Genomic DNA, 22433 nt, shown 5'->3' on the forward strand with positions numbered 1-22433 from the left:
AGGTGTAACCATTCGTACATAGCTATCTAGGTGGATCCACTAAACTAGAGTCCTATGATCCCATAACCCTATCAAAAGCCAAGTATCACATTAAGCAACCTACTTCTTGCATACATTCATAAGATCATATTTCATCATAACTTATCATATTCATAATGATCATACATAACATAGCTTCAACATACCTAAAGCAGTGTGAATGATTTGTTATCATTATTATATTTTTGAGGTGAGAAACAAGTAGTAGTGCTTTAAAGATATTTGCAATTTCCTTTATGATTTATGGGACCCTCCTATAGTGGGGGGCAAGCTTTAAAGCCAATCATTGGGCAATCATGCCAATGGTTGGCATTTCAGCTGTAAACTTTTTAGAAATTAGACATTATACAAAATAGATGGCAACCAGGTTGCATTCGTAGTGCATTTAAATTAGTGGGTTGATTTTAATTTATTTAATTATCAAATTAAGATTCAAGTTTTGATATATTGAGTTGTGTGATTAAATATTACGTGCATTGTATTATATGAATACAATTAAATTCATATATTTAGAGGAATAGAGACTTAACTCAAGGCTTAAAATTTAGGAATATGAGACTTGGCATATTTAGTTGGCACAAAGATTTATGAATTTAATTATAGACTAGGGTGAGTTTTGGATCTAGGCTAGGCCTATAATAATATGGGTGTCTATGGACTGACTTAGATATTACATATTTGATAGATTGGGAACATTCTAAAGTTTTACGAAAGGGAAAGGTAAAATCTTGAGGATTCATGACACGTTTTCAACATTCAAGGTATGTTAAGACTTTCAGACTTCATTAAAGAACATTTTTCTAATTAAAGATTAAAAATAGAATAGACAATAGGTAAGGGAGAAAGATGGGGGTCTTGAATCAATGGTGTGATAGGAATTGATATGAGTACTAGTGTTATAAAGGGAAAGTTTATTACTATAGAATGACAGGTTGTAATCCGAGAATGTCGAAACATATGGGCATTAACTGATGTATTATTGATTTAATTTCTTTGTGAGATTTTTTTTGTTTATCGAACCCGTATATTTGTGATAGTTGAGGTGATTGTATATCATACCAATATTTGATTGATTGAGATGCATCATCATCTCCTTTGATTGAAATCATATTGTGCACATGCATTGACATGAGATTGAGTATATATTGGGCTCGTAGAGATCGTCTGTGATGGGGATTATGAGATGTTATGATTGTAAGTTGGGAACGTGAAGATCATTCGTGTTGGGATTGTTTGATTTTATGATAATGTGTTGAGATCGTCTACACATACACATGGAAATCGTTCGTTTCAGTATATGGACCTCGCAAGTCCCCCATGGGTAATGAACTCTCAATATATTTTTGAGAAGTATCATGTATATACGGTTGAAAGAGTACTTGGCATCTGAGGCATATCATTTCATGGTGTTGCATTTCATTGCATCTTATTACATATTTTATTTGTATTTGATTATATGCTTATTGGGTGATTGGACATTACGTGATATGCGATTATCCCTATTTGATGAAATTTGACTGATAAGTATAATAAGACCTGTAAAATTAAAGAATGATTTTCTTATTTACTCATGTCACTATTTTTTCGTTGTCGGTTTATGAGACATATTAGGTACACGTAGTTTCGTACTCATACTACACTTGTTGCACTCTTTTGTGGTGCATATTCAATTCTGAATACGAGCACATCTCGTGCAACATTTCTTTAGTCTGAGTTTGGAGTATCTTGGAGTTGTGATGAGCTATTTAGTAGTTCTGCAGCCCACACCTCCCTCTATCTAATTATTTATTGTGTTGTTCTAGTATTCAGACAGGATTCCTCTTACGTTTAGACTTGTCATTTTAGTTTCAGACTTGTACTGTATTTAGAAGCTCTTATGCTTATGACACCAAAATCTTGGGTGGTATCTTAGCTTTCCATATTTGTACTTATGAATAACTTAGTGTTTGAGATATTCTACTTGTCATTTATCTTTCCACCTTAATTATTTAGTTAAATTTGTAAAACTAGAGGATTGGCTTATCTACCAGTTAGGAACATATGTGTCGTTACAACATGTGAATATTGGGTCGTGATAATTTGATATCAGAGCCCTAGGTTCATCGGCCTCATGAGTACAAGAGCAATGTCTAGTAGAGTCTTGCGGATCAGTATAATGACGTTCATGCTTATCTTCAAGAGGTTATTGACATATTGGAAACTTCTATTCTTTCATTCTTTATCGTGTGCACTTGACTTTCTTGTAATCTTATTCTTGTTCTCTCACTCTCTCACAAATAATGAGGACCCATGCTTTCGTGATCAAAGATTATGAGATTGTACCCGCCCCACATTCGCACCAATTACTAAGGTTTAATGAATGAGGTAGATGCAGGGGGTGAGGTCAAGTTAGAGGTTGTGTTGCACCACATTTGGCTAATAGGTATGTCATGATTAATAATGAGTAAAACATGTTCAGAATGATGAATCCTTTAACCTATAATGGTGAGTTGAATGAGGATGTGTATGAGTTTATAGTCTAGCTGTTGTGAAAGGTTGCACAATCTTGGATTAGTGGCGTCCTATGGATACACCGTGTTTCAAGTGATTGACCCTACCAAACAATGATGGAAATATTACATTAATAGTAGGACAATTGAATCACCTCCACTATCATGGACTTAGTTTACTCAGGTGTTTCTGGATAAGTTATTCCACGCAGTAAGAGGAGTGCAAGAGGGCAGAGTTCGAGGGTTTGCAGCAAGATGGTATGTTATTCACATAGTATAAGGTTAAATTCCCTGCCTTTCCTAGGCACTCTTTGATGATATCTCCCACCGAGGCTGAGAGAGTTAGAAGGTTTGTTAAGGGGTGATTATTCTAATTCGTATGGGGGTTTCTCAAGTTTCTGCTTCTGATGTTTCATTTAAGAAAGTTGTAGATATTTCCAACGAGTTAGAGATGATTTGATGTGTGAGTTCTAAGTAGTGTGAGGGCAAGAAGGTTGTCATTCGAGTTGTATATGGTATGTGAGTAGCTTGATTTTCTTGTACATATTTTTACATTTATTGGAGAATTAATAGTGGTAAATTGAGTATATCGATCATGTATCATTATTTTGATGGGATATGATACTCAAGTGCATTTGAAATACTTATATGTGATGGACTTTTTATGTTATTCTTGGAATGAATTGATTATCTTCTTATCATCCAATTTTGAATTTTCATGCTAGGACAATTACATTAGTTATGCCTGATATTCCTAAAGTAGTGTAGAGAGATTTTCTTAGTCACAGTTCAAAAAGGGTAATATCATTTATTAAAGCTTGTCGCTTGTCGTTTTTCAGACACATTATGACTATAATGAGTTTTAGATTATGGATTTTGGGTTGACTAATGCCCCAATAACTTTTACGGACTTGATGAATGGGGTGTTAAGATCGTACTTGGAATCCTTTGTTATTGTCTTCATAGATGATATATTCTTGTAGTAGTAGGAGCACGACCATCATTTGAGGATTGTGCTTGAAATTTTGAAGGAGAAGAATCTCTATGCAAAGTTTTCAAAGTGTGAGTTTTGGCTTAGTTAGGTAGCATTCTTGGGACATATAGTGTCCAAAGAGGGTATTATGGTGGATCCTAAAATGATTGAGACAGTTTGATTGGGTCAGACCTTCTTTAGTTATTGAAATTCATAGTTTCTTAGGTCTTGCGGGTTATTATCGGTTATTTGTGGAGGGGTTCTCATCCATTGCATTCCCATTAACTAGATAGATCCAGAAGGAAGTGGCTTTCTAGTTTTTTGATGAGTGAGAGGTGAGTTTTCAAAAGCTCAATACTTTATTGGTTACTACTCTAATTTTGACTCTACTGATGGAGGGAGTGGATTTTATCATATATTGTGATTATTCTTAGATTGATCTTGATTCTGTGTTGATGTAGAAGGGGAAGGTAATAGCTTATGCTTCGAGACAGCTGGATCTGGTTCATGAGAAGAATTATCCTATCGATGACTTGGAGTTGGCAATTGTAGTATTCACATTGAGGATTTGAGGGTATTACTTTTATGGTGTGTATTGTGAGGTGTTCAAGGATCATCGTAGTCTCTAATATATATTCAATTAGAGAAATATCAATTTGGGGCAGCGAAGATAATTTTGAGTTGCCCAAGGACTATAACATCAATATTTCTTATCATCTGAATAGGGCGAATGTGGTTGTAGATTCGTGAAGGATACAAATAGTAGGTATAGGGAATTTAGCTTTGTTATAGGTGAGTGAGCTTTCTTGGGCTATGGATATCCTGTCCTTAGCCAATAGCTTTGAGAGACTTGATACTTTGAAATTTGGTAGAGTTTTATCTTACATAGAGGTGGGGTCGTCCTTATTGGATTCGAGCTTCACAGTTTGATGATAGAGATTTATGTTATATTCGAGACAAGGTGTTACATGGAGAAGCCAAGGAGACAAATCTTGATGGTGAAGGAGTTTTGAGGATAAAAGATCGTATTTATGTTCTTTGGACAGGTGAGTTGACTAGAATGATCATGGAGTATGCACATAGTTTAAGGTATATAATTCATCTGAGGTCTACTAAGATGTATAGTTTATCAGCAAATGATGAATGAACACCGAAAGCATTGAGGTGCTACTTAAAGGAAACCCATACTAGAGTGGAAGTGAGAAATGATTCTATGGACTTTGTGGTAGGGTTGCCATGAACCTTGGGTAAGGGTTGATGTTATTTGGGTCATTGTGGATTGTTTGAGAAAGTCTACATATCTCGTGCCGATTCAGGCTAATTATAATTTGGAGAAGTTAGTCCAGTTTAACATTTGGGAGATAGTTTGATTATATGGGGTGCCTAGATCTATTATTTTATATTGAGGCACATAATTTATATCTCATTTTTGGCGGTCTATGAAGAAGGAGTTGGGATTCGGATGGATCATAGTACATCCTTGCAAACACAAACTGATAGTCAGTCTGAACGGACTATTGAAGTCCTTGAGAACATGTTGTGGGTGTGTGTGATCACTTTGGTAGTTATTGGGAATACATATTTGCTTTTAGTGGAGTTGCATACAACAAGATTTATCATTCGAGTATTGAATTGGCACCATTCGAGGCATTGTATGCTAGGAGATGTGGATCTCTAGTTAGTTGGTTTGATGCATTTGAGGTTAGGACGTGGGTCACATATCTGGTTAGGGAGTCCTTGGATAAGGTTAAGTTGATTGGGGATAGGCTTCTCATGGCTCAGAATAGGCAAAAGATTTATACAGATCGAAAGATTCATGATATAGAGTTAATGATGGGAGAGCGGGTTCTATTGAAGGTTACACCTATGAAAATTGTGATAAAATTTGAAAAGTAGAACAATTTATGCCTGAGATATATTGTCCTTGTCGAGATTGATCAACGTATTGGTGAGGTGGCTAAAATTTTGCTTTGTCACTTGGTGTGTAAGCAGTTTACATTATATTTCATAATTCGATGTTGAAGAAGTTTCATTTAGGATGGTGCATATGTGATTCAATGAGATTCAATGTTTCTTGATTAGAGTTTTACTTTTAAGGAGAAGCTGGTAACTAACATGGATGGAAAAATTTGGAAGTTGAGGCCGAAAGAAGTTATTTCAGAAAAGGTTCAAAGGAAGGGTTGAAGAGGCTACTTGGGAAGTGAGTTGGATAAGTAGATCAGATATCCACATTTGTTTTAAGCATTCAGTTACTTTTATTCTTTTATCATTCGAGGACGAACGTTTGTTTAATGGTAGACGATGTAATGACCTGCTAAATTGTTTTGAGCACTAACACTATTTTGACTCTTCCCGTAAGATTTAAAATGAAAATTTTGAACTATTCGGTAACTACGAGTATTTAGTTGACATATGTTTATTAAATAATTAATATATTCGAATAGTTAATGGGTCAAGTCCAAAATTTAATCAATACCCTTTTACACATGGATCATGTGTTGAAATAGGTTAGAGGAGTTACAATTTGTTATATCATAACTTGAGAAAATGAAATAGGAATAGTTGATCAAACGCCTCGGTGTCCAAGAAGAAACCATGAGTTGCTCATGTAAAAAGATTCATTTCTTATCAAGCTTTTGAATTCCACATTAAATACGTTCACAACCTAAAGTAGTGTGACTGATTTGCTATCATTATTATATTGTTGAGGTGAGAAACAAGTAGTAGATCAGTTCAATTGCTTTAAAGAAATTTGTAATTTCCTTTATGATTTATTGTCATGACCCAAAGTACATCCTAGACGTGACGTGGCATATAAGACCCCGAGAGTCCATACACAAACCACTTAGCATACATCATACAAGATAATAGAAGCAAGTGATTTAAAAGTAGTATTTTAAATAAAAGAGTTGAACAAAAGTAGTGGAAGTCTAACATAAGTCTCAAAGCCATCTATTACATCAAATGAGTGATTGAGACATAACCCATACACATACAATACCCGAAAATAAAATACATGAAAGCAATAAAAGAATTTCAGTCCTCGAAACATGAGGACTCATCAATCTTCAATCTCTATATGGGATCACTAGCCACGAGTATGAGAGGTAGAAGCGTGGGACCCTACATTAGTAAAACAATATAGGAAAAGTATGTGTTAGTACATGAAATGTACCACGTATGATAGAAATGCATAAGAGTTATGAAATCATGCTAAAAGGGACTTTATATGACGTGCAATGACAAAGCTAAATCATAAAATTACATCTTATAAAACATAAGTCATAAACATGGTCAATGCAAGCTAAACATCTTTAAAGTACAGTTGGGATACTCTTAGAAAGTAACCTTGGTTCATTATTGTTGGAGATTTTCCTTTAATAGACATATACCATATGACCTATAACATGGAATCCGGTGTCTCTCCTACACTGAAAAGAGATGTCCTTACTTTCCAAGGTAAAAACCATGAAAACTGAAAAGTTTAGGTGGATCCACTAGCTAATGTCTATCTAAGACAATCATCCAATGGTGGCACATGATTTATAGGACATGGGTAATCGTCACTTGTCCCCTTGGTGCTAAGCATATATCCCACATAATAGTCATTAATATTAACTTGCCTTATAATTAGAGGAAATGGGTAATCGCCACTTGTCTTATCATCCATGGAAGGGCACATAAAGTAGCCAATCCAAGCCAAATTTCATTAGAATAACTCCTTACATCTTGATTCATCTTAGGTGAGGAAACCTTTCAACCTTATGAATTCTTTATGTAAAAAAATATTTTCACAATAACAACAACAACAACATCGCAACTTTACTCTCAAAGCAACCTTAAATCATTTTCATCAATTTCATAAAGAAACATACACATCTTCATAAATTTAACTTTCATAGTTCAAAGCTTCACCATATTATCAAAATCTAGAAATCATGGATCATGCATGGGTTTTTGTGAATTCAACTTAAAAATATGTAATTATCTCAATTCATGTATAAAAAGACATAAAACAATCAATTAGATAATAATTGAAAAGAACCCATGAGATTGAATAAAACCCTAATTTTAATTGGCGCAACTAACTTGTAAAATTGGAGAATTAAGGAACCCTATGGAAAAAAGGACTCCATAGGTGAATAGTATCATAACTTGATGCAAAAAATTGCAATAAATGGTGAATTTGAAAACTTGATCTTGAAACCCTAACATTCTTCTTCAAGCTTCTAGAGAGATAAAATATTGGGGAAGAACTTGGAGGGATTTGGGGGAATTTTAAGAATGACTTAGTGTAGTTAGATTTTAGGCTTAAATGACTTGTATAGGGTCTGTGATTATGATTTAAAATGGCGTAGTATTGGGCTACAATGATTAGGGAAAAGATCAAAATGCCCTTAAAAATACTTGTTGAGCCCTCACCGACGGATCAGACCTACGGTTCGTAGGTCCTACTACGGACCGTCTAGGTCGACCATAGGGGTTCAGAGACTTGAATTTAGACCTTCAAACGATGAGACCCATGTACGATCCGTAGGTCAACTTATGGAACGTGCATACCAACCATAAGTCCCAACTTTGACCCTAAAAATTTCACTAAGTTTGAGACTCACCTACGAGACCTGTCTACGACTCGTACATTAAATGACGGACCATCCTGGTGAACTGTAAAAGGATCCTGGGACTTGACATTTTAAAATTATTAAAGGTTTCAACCTACGGTTTCCATCTACGGCTTGTAAGTCAACCTACGATCCGTCGGTGCAGACACCAGTTTTAGAAAACCTGTAATTTTCCTTGTTTTCAAATCCAAGGTGTTATAACATCTCTCCCTTGGGAACATTCATCATTGAATGGGACTCAAGACATCATAAGTAGGGTAGGAACTAGATCTAACATCCCAACATGAATGCAATCACATAAATGTACATGTCCGAGGAGGAAAATCAACTTCAAGTCGAAGCATATTCAAAACGTCATTCCATAAGGCCTATATGCAACTTATACTCAAATGCACATAAAAATGCAGAAATCAATCAAGTCAACTCATATTCTAAAAATCAAGTTTTCATGAGTATTCATACATGAGCAAATATGAGAATGAATAAGACATAAGGATGGACCATGATGAACTAAATACCTCAAGCTAGAGTGGGGTCAGAGAGAAAGAGATGAGGATAACGTGACATCATATCGTCCTTGACCTCCCAAGTTGCACCCTCAACTAACTCCTTCCTCCAAAGAACCTTAACAAAAGCAACCTCCTTATTTCTCAATTTCTTAACTTGTCTGTCCAAATTCTGAACTGGAACCTCTTCGTCAAAAAGATTCTCCTTAACTCCCAAACCTCCCAAAGGAACTATAGACGTCGCATATCTAACATATTTCTTCAACAAGGAGACATGAAAAGCCAGATTTACCGATGCCAAATCATTAGGAAAATCAAGTTCATAAGTAGCTTTACCAAAATGCCTCAAAATCTGATATGGGCCCACATAACGGGAACTAAGCTCCCCTTTCTTTCCAAAGCTCATCACACCCTTCATAGGTGAGATTTTCAAGTAGACCCAATCACAAACATTAAACTCAAGGTCTCTTCTTCAAACATCTGCATAGTACTTTTGCTGACTTTGAGCTGTTGTTAACCTTTCTCTAATAAGCTGAACTTTCTTCATAGCCTCATGTACCAACTCAGGACCTATCAAAGAAACTTCTCCCACTTCAAACAAACTTATAGAAGATCTACATCCCCTACCATATAAAGCCACAAATGGAGACATACCAATGCTTGAATGATAGATATTATTATACGCAAACTCAATCAAAGGCAAACGAGCATCCCAATTACCTTTAAAATCAATCACACAAGCTCTCAACATATTCTCCAAAGTTTGGATAGTACGCTATGCTTGCCCATCGGTTTGCGGATGAAAGGTTGTACTAAGCTTAACATGAGTACCAAGATCCCTTTGAAAAGATTTCCAAAACTGAGAGGTAAATTGGGTATCACAATTGGAGATAATGGATAAGGGCACTCCATGCAACCTAATCATTTCTCTCAAGTACAACTTAGCATAGTCCTTCGTCGAATAAGAAACCTTGACTGGAATGAAATGAGCCAATTTTTTCATTTGATCCACAATAACTCAAATCGAGTCATGTTGTTGCCGAGTGTGGGGTAAACCAACAATGAAGTCCATATTAAAATCTTCCCACTTCCAAGTAGTAGTACTATTATCTTGAGACAAACCACCCGCCTTTTGATGTTCAAATTTCAGTTGTTGACAATTTGGACACTTAGACACAAATTATGCAATATCCTTCTTCATCTTATTCCACCAATAGACTTCCCATAAGTCATGGTTCATCTTGGTGGCTTTCGGGTGAATGGAATATCGAGAACTATGGGCTTCTGATAGAATTTTCTCCCTCAAATCATCAACATTGGGATCACACGAATGACCTTGATACATCACACCATTTCCCAATTGGTAAAAAACCTCAACAGACTTCTCAAGCACCGCTTCCTTCAATTCAACCAAAGTTGGATCAAGATCTTGATTGGCTTTCATATCTGACACGAAAGACGAGTTTGAACCATCATGGACCATCACACCGCCTTTGGTGCAGTCAACCAACTGAACACCCAACCGGGCTAATCTATGAACATCTCTAACCAGTTCATTCTTACCATCGTCAATATGAGCAACATTACCCATTGATAACCGACTAAGAGCATCCGCCACCACATTTGCCTTACCAGGGTGACAGAGGACACTCATGTCATAATCCTTTAGTAACTCAAGCCACTTCCTTCAGTGAATATTTAGATCTTTCTACTTAAACACATATTGCAAACTTTTGTGGTAGGTAAACACATCAACATGGATTCCATACATGTATGCCTTCAAATCTTTAAGGCAAAAACAACCGCCGCCAATTTTAAATCGTGGTTAGGATAGTTCTTTTCATGAATATTAAGTTGTCGTGAAGAATAAGCAATAATTTTCTCATTTTGTATCAGGACAAACCCTAGTCCAACCCTTGAAACATCACAATAAACAACAAATTCATCGAATCCTTCTGGTAAAGTCAACACCGGAGCAGAGGTAAGTCTATCTTTCAATTTTTGGAAACTCTTCTTACATGCTTCAAACCATATGAACTTAACCTTATTTTGGGTCAATGTCGTCAATAGAGAAGCAATCTAAGAAAATCCTTGAACAAAACTTTTATAGTAACCAGCCAAAACCAAGAAATTTCTAATATCCAAAGGGGATTGAGGTCTAGGCCAACTCTTAACCACATCCGTCTTCTTAGGATCTACCTCAATACCGTTACCAGAAACAATGTGACCAAGAAAAGCCACAGATCTTAACCAACACTCACATTTGTTAAACTTTGCAAAGAGTTTTTGGTCCTTCAGATAATGCAATACAATCTTCAAATGATCGGTATGCTCATCCTAACTCCTTGAGTAAATCAAGATATCATCAATAAACACAATCACAAACATATCCAGGTATTTTCTAAACATTCTATTCATCAAATCCATAAATGCAAGAGGAGGATTAGTCAAGCCAAAGGACATTACCAAAAATTCATAATGACCTACCGAGTTCGGAAAGCTGTCTTTGAAATGTCATCTTCCTTCACCCTCAATTGGTTGTAACCCGATCAGAGGTCGATCTTAAAGAAGTAACTTATTCCTTGTAGTTGATCAAACAAATTATCTATCTTTGGAAGAGGATACTTGTTCTTAATGATGACCTTGTTCAATTACTAGTAGTCAATACACATCACGAAGTGAACCATATTTTTTCGAACAAACAAAACTGGAGCACCACATGAAGAGAAACTTGGCCGGATGAAACTCTTATCCAACAAATATTTCAATTGCTCCTTTAACTCCTTGAGTTATGTTGGAGCCATACAATAAGGAAGAATAAAGATAGGTTGTGTATCTGGGAGAAGGTCAATACCGAAGTCTATTTACCTTACGGGAGGAACACTAGGTAAATCATCCAGAAACACTTCTAGAAATTCATTAACAACGGGGACAAACTCAATAGTAGGGGTTTTTAAATCCATATTCTTCACCCGAACAAGATGATATATGCAACTCTAAGAAATCATTTTTCTAGCTTTAAGACAAGAAACAAACTGACTCATAGGCATAAAATTCCCCCCTTTAAACTCTAGGATGAGTTTATTTGGAAACTAATTGAATAATGCTATCAAAGAAACTTCATCCAATTCTAAGTGTCAACGATCGTTAATTAGTATATAACCCAACTAAATGAGTTGGGATAGAATCCCATAGGGACCGGTTCGTGTTTAAGATTCAATAGTAAAGTGTGAACATGGTCAAATCAGTCATAGGAATAGAAATTATTGAATAAAGATATCATTCAAATCAGGGGGTGACACAAATGTCAAATAAGGGGGTTTTGGTTTGAAATTATCAACTACAAACAGTGGTGAACAACACGAAATAGCAATAAGGAGACGGGTTCTTGGGATGTGATTCGATTATAGGCTAATATAGACAAATGGGCAATTGCAACTATTAGAAAATAGCTAGATATTAGTGAGTAAGCTAGAATATAGAGGAGGTAAACTTTCTCTTGAACAATTTACCCCGAATCAAGTCGATTTCTCTCGAACATTGACAAGCATGCAAAATAAGAGCAACCCACACCTTAGTCCATTTATTCTCTCGAGCTGAATGTGTGGAATTGGGTTTAGGATTCACTCTCTCTCGAGCTGAATCCATGACAACCCAATACCCACAGATCATCAATCAATAATCTTAGTTCTAAAATATCTCTCTTGAGCAAGCCGAAAACACAAGGGTAGAACTGCATTTGCAACTACAATTCTTAAATTAAACCACAATTAATGATTGAAGTCACTTCTAAATAGCATTTAAACTAACAATTAACAATACCCATAAACTAAATCAGCCCATAATCACATAATCACACCCCAAGAATTGGGGTTTTAGCTAGACATTATAAAAAGATAAAAATCATTGCCAAATTGAGTTTCCATCAACTGGGTAAGATTGATTTTGTCTTTACAATGGTCTAATTCGAAGAATCTCAAAGACCCACTTCCAATTTCTCAAAAGTGAAAACTTTAATTCTTCAAAGCTAAGGAAAACTAGAGAAAACTTGCCTCATGGTTCAAAACTTAATGATAGACTGAAGATATTATGATATTAGATAATAAACTGAATGTTCAAAAATGTATTTATAGTCGCCAAAAAAGTACTGCGAAGAGTCACTCGGCGAAGTAAGTCGGGCTCGCCAAACCACTTGGCGATCCGTCCTTTGGTCATTTCCATCACCCTTTTGTCTTGGCCTTTAACATCCTCAAGGTATGTAACTTTGGGTGATCCAACACTGTATCTCGGAACCACTCGGCAATCCGCCGACTGCTCCTTTCTCTCGCCAACTTGGTTCTTTCCTTCAAGGCTTGGCACACTAGAACTTTAGGCGGTCAAGTAGCCATTCGGCGACTTGCCAAGTGGACTTGGCGATCACCAGGTTTGCTTTTCTTCATTCTTTCGGCTCGCTTAGTTCCTTTTTGCAAATTAGTGTCCTTGCTTTGTTCCTCAATCCATATACCTGGAAATCAAGGGTTTAAATCAGTTATTGGCACAAAATAAGCATTTGAGGACACTAAATCTATATAAATAAAGCCCTAAATGAGTCCAAATCTCGGACTCATCAACTACTCGGTTTTTACAATCAATAGAAGTATAACATGAATAAAGTCAATCCACACCAAGAATAACAACGAAATCTAACATATCAAGCTCTACAAGATCAACATGATAGACTCTATAGGACAAGGAGACGGGACACTTTCTATAGACTCTCTTAGCCATAACAGATTCACCAATAGGAGTAGAGATAAAAAAAAAGATATAACAACACATTCAGAAAAATATCAAACCTGATAGCCACATATGGTGTCACAAAGGACAGAGTAGCATCGGGATCAAGCAAAGAATTAGCATCAAGATGAAAGACTTTCAACATACCAGTAACCAGATCAGTAGCACCCTCTTGCTTATGGCAAGTCTAGAGTGCTTAAAATTTATTTTGCTTCTGACTCCCACTAAAATCTGATGAAGGGTAAGGTTGAGCTCATCGACGAATATCTCCTTCATTCTTAGCAACTGAAGGACAATCCCTTATCTTATGATCCGTCTTGCCATAACCAAAGCATGCATTAGAACCAGCTAGACATTTATCCTCGTGCTTTCTTCCACACTTAGCACAGGTAGACAATGAAGATCCACCACCATTTCCTCCTTGAGGTTCAGGGTTAGACACCCTATCGTTGTTGAATTTAAGAGCCATAGCATTGTAAGAACCATGACTGGAAAATCTTTGTTGAAACTTGTAATGACCCTGTCCATCAGACCTTGAATGCAAAAACTCACCATCCCCAATCTTATCCCTCTTTGCCTCCCTAGTACCTTTTCTTAAGTTTCTCCTCTTCAATTTGTTGAGAATGAACTATAAGACAATAAATGTCCATATCATTGATAAGCATGGTGGTACGACATTCCTTAACCATCATTTCAGGCACTTCTGAAACAAACGTACTCATTCTTTCCCTAGGATTGACAACCATAGTAGGAGCATATTGAAACAATTGTGTAAACTTCAAAGCATACTCATCAACACTCATGTTTCCTTGATGAAGATTGATGAATTTAAGTACCTTTGCCTCCCTCATCTCAAGAGGAAATACTGGAAAATCTTTGTTGAAACTTGGATTGACCATGTCCATCAGACCTCGAATGCAAAAACTCACCATCCCCAATCTTATCCCTCTTTGCCTCTCTAGACCTTTTCTTAAGTTTCTCCTCTTCAATTTGTTGAGAATGAACTATAAGACAATAAATGTCCATATCATTGATAAGCATGGTGGTACGACATTCCTTAACCATCATTTCAGGCACTTCTGAAACAAACGTACTCATTCTTTCCCTAGGATTGACAACCATAGTAGGAGCATATTGAAACAATTGTGTAAACTTCAAAGCATACTCATCAACACTCATGTTTCCTTGATGAAGATTGATGAATTTAAGTACCTTTGCCTCCCTCATCTCAAGAGGAAATACTGGAAAATCTTTGTTGAAACTTGGATTGACCATGTCCATCAGACCTCGAATGCAAAAACTCACCATCCCCAATCTTATCCCTCTTTGCCTCTCTAGACCTTTTCTTAAGTTTCTCCTCTTCAATTTGTTGAGAATGAACTATAAGACAATAAATGTCCATATAATTGATAAGCATGGTGGTACGACATTCCTTAACCATCATTTCAGGCACTTCCGAAACAAACTTACTCATTCTTTCCCTAGGATTGACAACCATAGTAGGAGCATATTGAAACAATTGTGTAAACTTCAAAGCATACTCATCAACACTCATGTTTACTTGACGAAGATTGATGAATTTAAGTACCTTTGCCCCTTCATCTCAAGAGTAAATAACCTATCAAAGAAAGAAACCTTAAACTTTCCCTAATCAAGAGGAAACACATCAACAGTTTTCTCTTCCTTCCATTGGTTGAACCGAATTTGAGCAACACCCTTAAGTTGATAAGCGGTCAATTCCGCCTTTTCCACTGGTATCACTCCTATGATAATCAACACCTTATACACCTCATCAATGAACTCTTGAGGACCTTCCTCAACCTTGGAACCATGAAACTCTGGAAATTTCATTCTTGTGAAGTCTCTCACTCTAGTTGCTACCGTACCCACATTTGGGTTCACGGGGACCACAACCTCTCTATTGGCTTAAGCCAACACTTGAAAAGAAGCCATAAACTTTATATTAGTCACTTGCTCAGCCAAAGGTCTGGTCAGAACTTGAGGAGCTTGAAGAGTTTCTCGTTCCACATTCCCCCCGCATTCCTTCTAGCATATGCCTTTCGAGTGGCCATATCCTGAAAAGCATCAGATATGGATCAAGAGAGAGACATATAGAGTTAAACTATATCACATGACTTTACAGTAATGAATGAAGTGAAGTTTCCTAAACATCTTATAGTCTCTCATTCATAAATGTAGCGCGCTTCACACTCATGAACTAGACTCTACTCGTCGTGGCTTATGAGACATCCTAGGACCTTCTAAACCTTGTGCTCTAAATACCAAATTTATCACAACCCAAAGTACACAATAGGCGTGACATAAGTATATGACCCTGAGAGGCCCTATACAAGCCACTTAGCATACATCATACAAGATAATAGAAACAAGATATCTTAAGTAGTATTTCAAATTAAAGAGTTTGACAAACGTAGCGAAAGTCTAACATAAGTATCAAGGTCATCTGTTATATCAAAGGATTGATTGGGACATAACACATACATCAAATACAATATCTGAAAAGAAAATACATGAAAGGAATAAAAGAATCTCAGTCCTCAAAACATGAGGACTCATCAATCTTCAATCTATATATGGGATCACTAGCCATGAGTATGGAAGGTAGGAGCACCAGACCCTACATTAGTAAAACAATGTAGTTAAAAGTATGTGTTAGCATATGGAATGTACCAAGCGTGATAGCAATGCATAAGAGTTATGAAATCACACTAAAAGGAACTTTACATGACGTGCAATGACCAAGCTAAATCATAAAATAACATGTTAGAAAACATAAGTCATAACTTTGGTCAATGCAAGCTAAACATCTTTAAAATACATTTGGGATACTCTTAAAAAGTAACCTTTGTTCATTATTGTGGGACATTTACCCTAACCGACATAGATCATGTGAGCGATAACATGGAATTCAGTGTTTGTCCCACACTGAAAAAAGAGATGTTCTTACTTTCCAAGGTAAGAACCATAAACTTCTAGCTTATATGGATCCACTAGCTAATGTCTATCTAAGAAAATCATCCTATGGTGGCACATAGTTTATGGTACATGGGTAATTGCCACCTGTCCACTCGGTGCTAAACATAAATCCCACGGAATAGTCATTAATCTTAACTTGCCTTATAATTAGAGGACATGGGTAATCGCCGCTTGTCTTATCATCCATGGAAGTGCATTAAGTAGCCAATCCGAGCTAAATTTCATTAGAATAGCTCCTTACATCTTGATTCATCTTAGGCGAGAAAACCTTTCAACCTCATAAAACATTTATGTAATCATTTTCATCAATGCTTTACTCTCAAAGCAACCTTAAATCATTTTCATCAATTTCATAAAGAAAAATGCATATCTTCGTAAATTTATCTTTCATAGTTTAAAGCTTCACCATATGATCAAAATCTAGAAATCATGAATCATGCATGGGTTCATGTGAATTCAACTTAAAAACATGTAATTATCTCAATTCAGGCATAAAATCATAAAATAATCAATTAGATCATAATTGAAAAGAACCATGAGATTGAATAAAATCCTAATTTCAATTGGAGATTCTAACTTGTAAAATTGGAGAACTTAGGAACCCTATGGAGGAAAGGAATCCATAGGTGAATATTATCATACCTTTATGCCAAATGCTTGCAATAAATAGTGAATTTGGAGACTTGATGTTGAAACCCTAGCCTTCTTCTTTAAGCTTATGGAGAGAGAAATATTGGGGAAGAACTTGGAGGGAGTTTGGGAAATTTGAAGAATGACTTGGAGTAGTTAGATTTTAGGCTTAAAAGACTTGGATAGGGTCTGGGATTAAGATTTTAAACGATGTAGTATTGGGCTACAACGATTTGGGACAAGACCAAAAAGTCCTTAAAAATAATTATTGAGCCCTCACCGACGGATTAAACCTACATTCTGTAGGCCATACTACGGACTGTCCTAGTCGACCGTAGGGGGTTCAAAGACTTGAATTTGGAACTTCAAACGATGAGACCCATGTACGATCCGTAGGTCCACTTACGGACCATGCATAGTAATTGTGAGTCCCAATTTTGACCCCCTAAATTTCACGAAGTCTCGGAATCACCTACGAGACCTATCTACGACTCGTACATTGAATGATGAATCATCCTGGTGAACCATAAAAAGGTACTGGACTTGACATTTTAAAATTATTAAAGGGTCCCACCTATGGTTCCCACCTACGATCCGTAAGTCAGATGACGGTCCGTTGGTGCTTCAGTTTGTCACGCCCCGAGGCTACCCCTTTGACGTAACACGGGACCTAGGATCACGAGTGACCCCAAGCTAACCTTGTGGCTGGCATATATCAAACATATTGAGAATAACTTAATAAGACATGTACTATGCGGAATCTAAAACAATGGATAACTGAAAGTGGGGAATAACCAAACTAGTCTGAAGATATAAAACATACTAAGAGTTTAGTAATAACTAAAAGATAAACTTACCAACTCAATTTGATTCTACTACTACGTCTGAAAAACCTCTAACTGATGTTGAGTTGCTGGGACATGCCCCCTAGCTAACCCTAACAAAATTGAACACTGAATAGAAAGACTAAAATGAAAAGCATGTCTATTGTCCTCGAAATATGAGGACTAACCACTGAAGCTGCTGAATGTGGACCAAGAACCGATCTAAGCGCGATCTGGATGCTGAATACCTGAACCTACATCATGAAAGGATGTAGCACAGAGTATGTGCTAGTACTTGGAATGTACTGACCATGCAGGATATACATACTAAGCTGAACAAAGCATAATCGAGCAATGGCATATACTGAGCAATAATGTAAATACTGAAAACATAACTGAAAAGCTAAATTGAATGCAATGATCAAGTGCTAATCATGAACATGACATGCTAAATTGAATACTGAAGTATATACTGAAAACCTGGTCAAATGCACTAGGATTCTGACTGTGGGAGCTACTATTAACCGACATAAACCACATGAGTTAAACATGGAGTCCGATGTATACACCCCATCGAGAGGACCCAATATACCTTTCCAGGGGTATAAATGCATGACTTGCGTGATCACTAAATCTGATGCCCAACATAGGGGACTTATACTCCTACGGGGGCACGTAGTTCTGGGACTATAAGGGTATGTTGAACCCTAGTCCACTCGGTGCTAAGTCTACTCCCTAATGAATATGTATATGACACAAATGTAACTGAATAGCTCAAAATACTGACATGCGCTGAGAATGCAACTTTTATATACTGATAATGTAACATTCAAAATCTGGAGCATGATTATCTGTTTAATTGACATAGCAAGTATAATTCGTGAACTAAGAGAATTTATACAAACTAGGGTTCTGAGTTTCATAAAAGAAATTAAGAAAACCTTCCAAGAAACAAGCTATTTTGATTTAGGATACTACAATATCTAAATCATAGTAAATATCTAAGGTTTTAGAAACCCTAGGTCTAAACAAGATATAGAGAATCAAGGAACTGACTGAATTCTAGGGACCTAGTGGATGAAAGGAACCCACTAGTGAAATCCCACATAGCTGGTGATGAAATTTACAAAGAAATCCTTTGAATTTTGGGTCTGAAACTTGAAGAACATAGCTAGTTGTTCTTGAAAGAAACTGGCACCTCTTTCTCTTCTTTTCGTTCTAAATTGGATGACTTTTGGAGAATGAGGGTTCTGGGTAGATTTGACTAGGTTATCAGGCTTAGACCGAGTAAAACGACGTAGTTTAGGCATCAAACGACGTAGTTTAAGTGCCCAATGCATAAAGGAAAGGACCAAAATGACCCTGACTTAAAACTGACGAGTGCCATTTACTACAGGATTGATGGGCCGTCGTTTGAACTACCAACCGTCGTTTGGGGTCATCGTTCATGCTCTTCTCGATAGTGATTCACTAAAACGAGCATAACTTTTTATTCTGAGCTTGGATTTTATCAAATTTGGTGGTGTTGGAAAGAGGATTTAATTATGTTTAATTTGATAGGTCATGGGCCACCTAATTCATTTTGTGCTAAAATATATGACCTTTTGAAGTTGACCCAACACCCATTTTCCTCCAATTGGCTTTTGACCCTCACCTACGGTCCGTAGGTGTAACCACAGACCGTACTGGTCGACCATGGGTGGGATCAGAGATCATAAAAATTTAGACCTTAATGACGGAACCCTACCTATGGTCCGTGGTTCTACCTACGGTCCGTTGGTGGTTCCGTTGGTACTGGCACCAGCTTTTCAAAAAACTAGGATTTTCTTCATTTTGAGATCCGGGGTTTTACACCGTCGGTGCAAACACTAGTTTTAGAAAACTTGCAATTTTCCTTCTTTTCAAATTCTTGGTGGGGGAAAGCTTTAAATCCAATCACTGTGCAATCATGCCATGGTTGGCATTTGAGCTTTAGATTATTTAGAAATTAGACATTATACAGAATAGATGGCACCCGGGTCGTGTTCGCATTGCATTTAAATTAGTGGGTTGATTTTAATTTATTTGATTATCAAATTAATATTGAAGTTTTAACATATTGAGTTGTATAATTAAATATTAGGTGTATTGTATTATATGAGTACAATAAACATGAAATTTAGAGGAATTGATACTTAACTCTAGGCTTAAAATTTAGGAATGTCAGACTTCACATATTTAGTTGGCACAAAGATTTATGAATTTAATTATAGATTAGAGTAAGTTTTGGGTCTAGGCCAAGCCTATAGTAATATGGGTGTCTATGGACTCACTTGCTTACTGATATTACATATTTGATAGATTTAGAACATTCTGAAGTTTTACGAAAGGGAAAGGTAAAATCTTGAGGATTCGTGACACATTTTCAGTATTCAAGGTATGTTAAGACTTTCAGACTTCGTTGAAAGATGTTTTACTAATTAAAGATTAAAATTGGAATAGACAATGGGTAAGGGAAAAATATGGGGGTCTCGTACCAATGGTGTAACAGGCATTGGTATGAGTACTAGTGTTATAAAGGGAAAGTTTATTACTATAAAATGATGGATTTTAATCCGAGAATGCCAAAATATGGGCATAAGCTGATGTATTATTGACTTGAATTCTTTCTGTGCTTATGTTTCTTTATCAAACCCGTACATTGATACACTCAAATTACACCTCCCTAAAGAAGCATAAGTGATTGTTATCAAGTAAAGAACCCAACTTGTAGGTTGGGTCGATCCCACGAGAAATATGATTTAGACTTACACTTAACTCACAATTATATCTTTTTAGTTAAACTATTTTCGAGAAAAGTAAATGGGGGGGGGGGGGGGGGGTTTGTAACTAAAGTAACAAATTGTTGATTTGAATCAATAAGTAACAAGTAAGCAAGATTCATAGTTTGAGATATCAATATAAGATGGAAACTAGGGTATATGTGTTCCCCATAATCTCTTAACGCAGTAATCCTAATAATAGTAATTTTATCCTAGTGTTTGACATGCAAAGTCGATAAGTTATGTATCCCTACGTGATTGGTAACCTTAGTAGGAACTTTCAATCGCAACATGGTAAATCTACGAGTGCGTACTTTACTAACCCTTACCTTCACCCAGATTTGTCATCGTGTCAACTTAGTTGGGTATTCACCCTCACGTCAATTGATTAAAGTCAGACTATTAGATAACAACAAATCCTTAACTAAATCTCTGTTGTTTAAACCTTTTCTCATTCGTTACCCCCTTGGTAAGGCAAGTAGGAACGAGGCGTGTTCTAACATTGTACATCGCTAGAAAGACTTCTAAATGAAAAGATTAACAATACATGCGTAAACATTTTTCAAGAACACTTAGTTATTGTTCATACATTGTTAATTGTTCATGGTTCCCACAATCCTAGTTGTGGATTTAGCTACTCATGCTTGAGAGTTCACAATTCATAATTAGGTTACAAGAAATCTTGAACTTACAATTAGAATAGATGAAAGCCAAAATATTGAATTCAAATTCAACGTGCAATTGCATAAACCAACTTCCGGAAATTAAATTGCTAAGAATTTGCAAAATAATTCCAAAAGACCAAAAACAAAAGACTACAATAATGTCTAACTCCAAAAAATGGAAATTACAACCCATATTTTGTCACACCCCAACCCTAGGTGAGGCGGACAAGTACCATATGAACACATGCTTTACAAGTCACCTATGATGAGAAAGTAAACTACTAGTATGCAGATTTATTTACTAATGAGAAGCTTCATATACAACACATGTTGACTAGCTGAACCGATACATGTGACAAGTGAAACTATAAATTCAGGTGATAGCTTTACAATATTGGTCTACAAAGCCTCTACTGGAATTCATGACTGTACCACTATGAACTACGCGTAGTAAAGACTCGGCAAAGCCCCGAATCAACCTGGAGCTCACCAACAACCGTTGAGTATCATATGCTTCTATTGGGGAGATCTACTAGTTGAGTACCTGTACCTGTACCTGCTTCATGAAATGCAGCGTCCCCAATAAGGGACGTCAGTACGAAAGAATGTACTGAATATGTAAGGCATAATACAACCATATGTAAAATGAGAGCTCAAGTGAAACCAAATACCAATAGATAAAGATTAGAGACCACCTTTGCTTTATACTTGTGGAATCGTGTATGTTACATTCTTTTGTTTACTTTTCTTTGCATTATAATGTTTATAATACATATGATACAAATGACCAGCTGATCAGCGGTAGAAGAGGATGACCCATGCTAGGCATTTTAACCCCTGGGATGCTGTCCTCATAATTCCACAAATTTGGATCGGCCCATGCTAGGTTTTTGCCCCTGAGCTGCCACCCTCTTATACCAAATGGGATCGGCCCATGCTAGGCTTTCTCCCCTGAGCTGCCACCCTTAATTAGACAGATTGCTTTACTTAGATTCTTTAATCTTTGAGATTGTTATTTTGGTGGTCATAATTATTTTTTAAGCATCAGAACAGTGGATCAGTAGTAGGAAACATATGAATATGCACTTAGGGCAGTAACAATAACACAAGA

Source organism: Solanum tuberosum, unplaced genomic scaffold, assembly GCF_000226075.1.
Source record: "Solanum tuberosum cultivar DM 1-3 516 R44 unplaced genomic scaffold, SolTub_3.0 scf00064, whole genome shotgun sequence".
Taxonomy (NCBI): domain Eukaryota; kingdom Viridiplantae; phylum Streptophyta; class Magnoliopsida; order Solanales; family Solanaceae; genus Solanum; species Solanum tuberosum.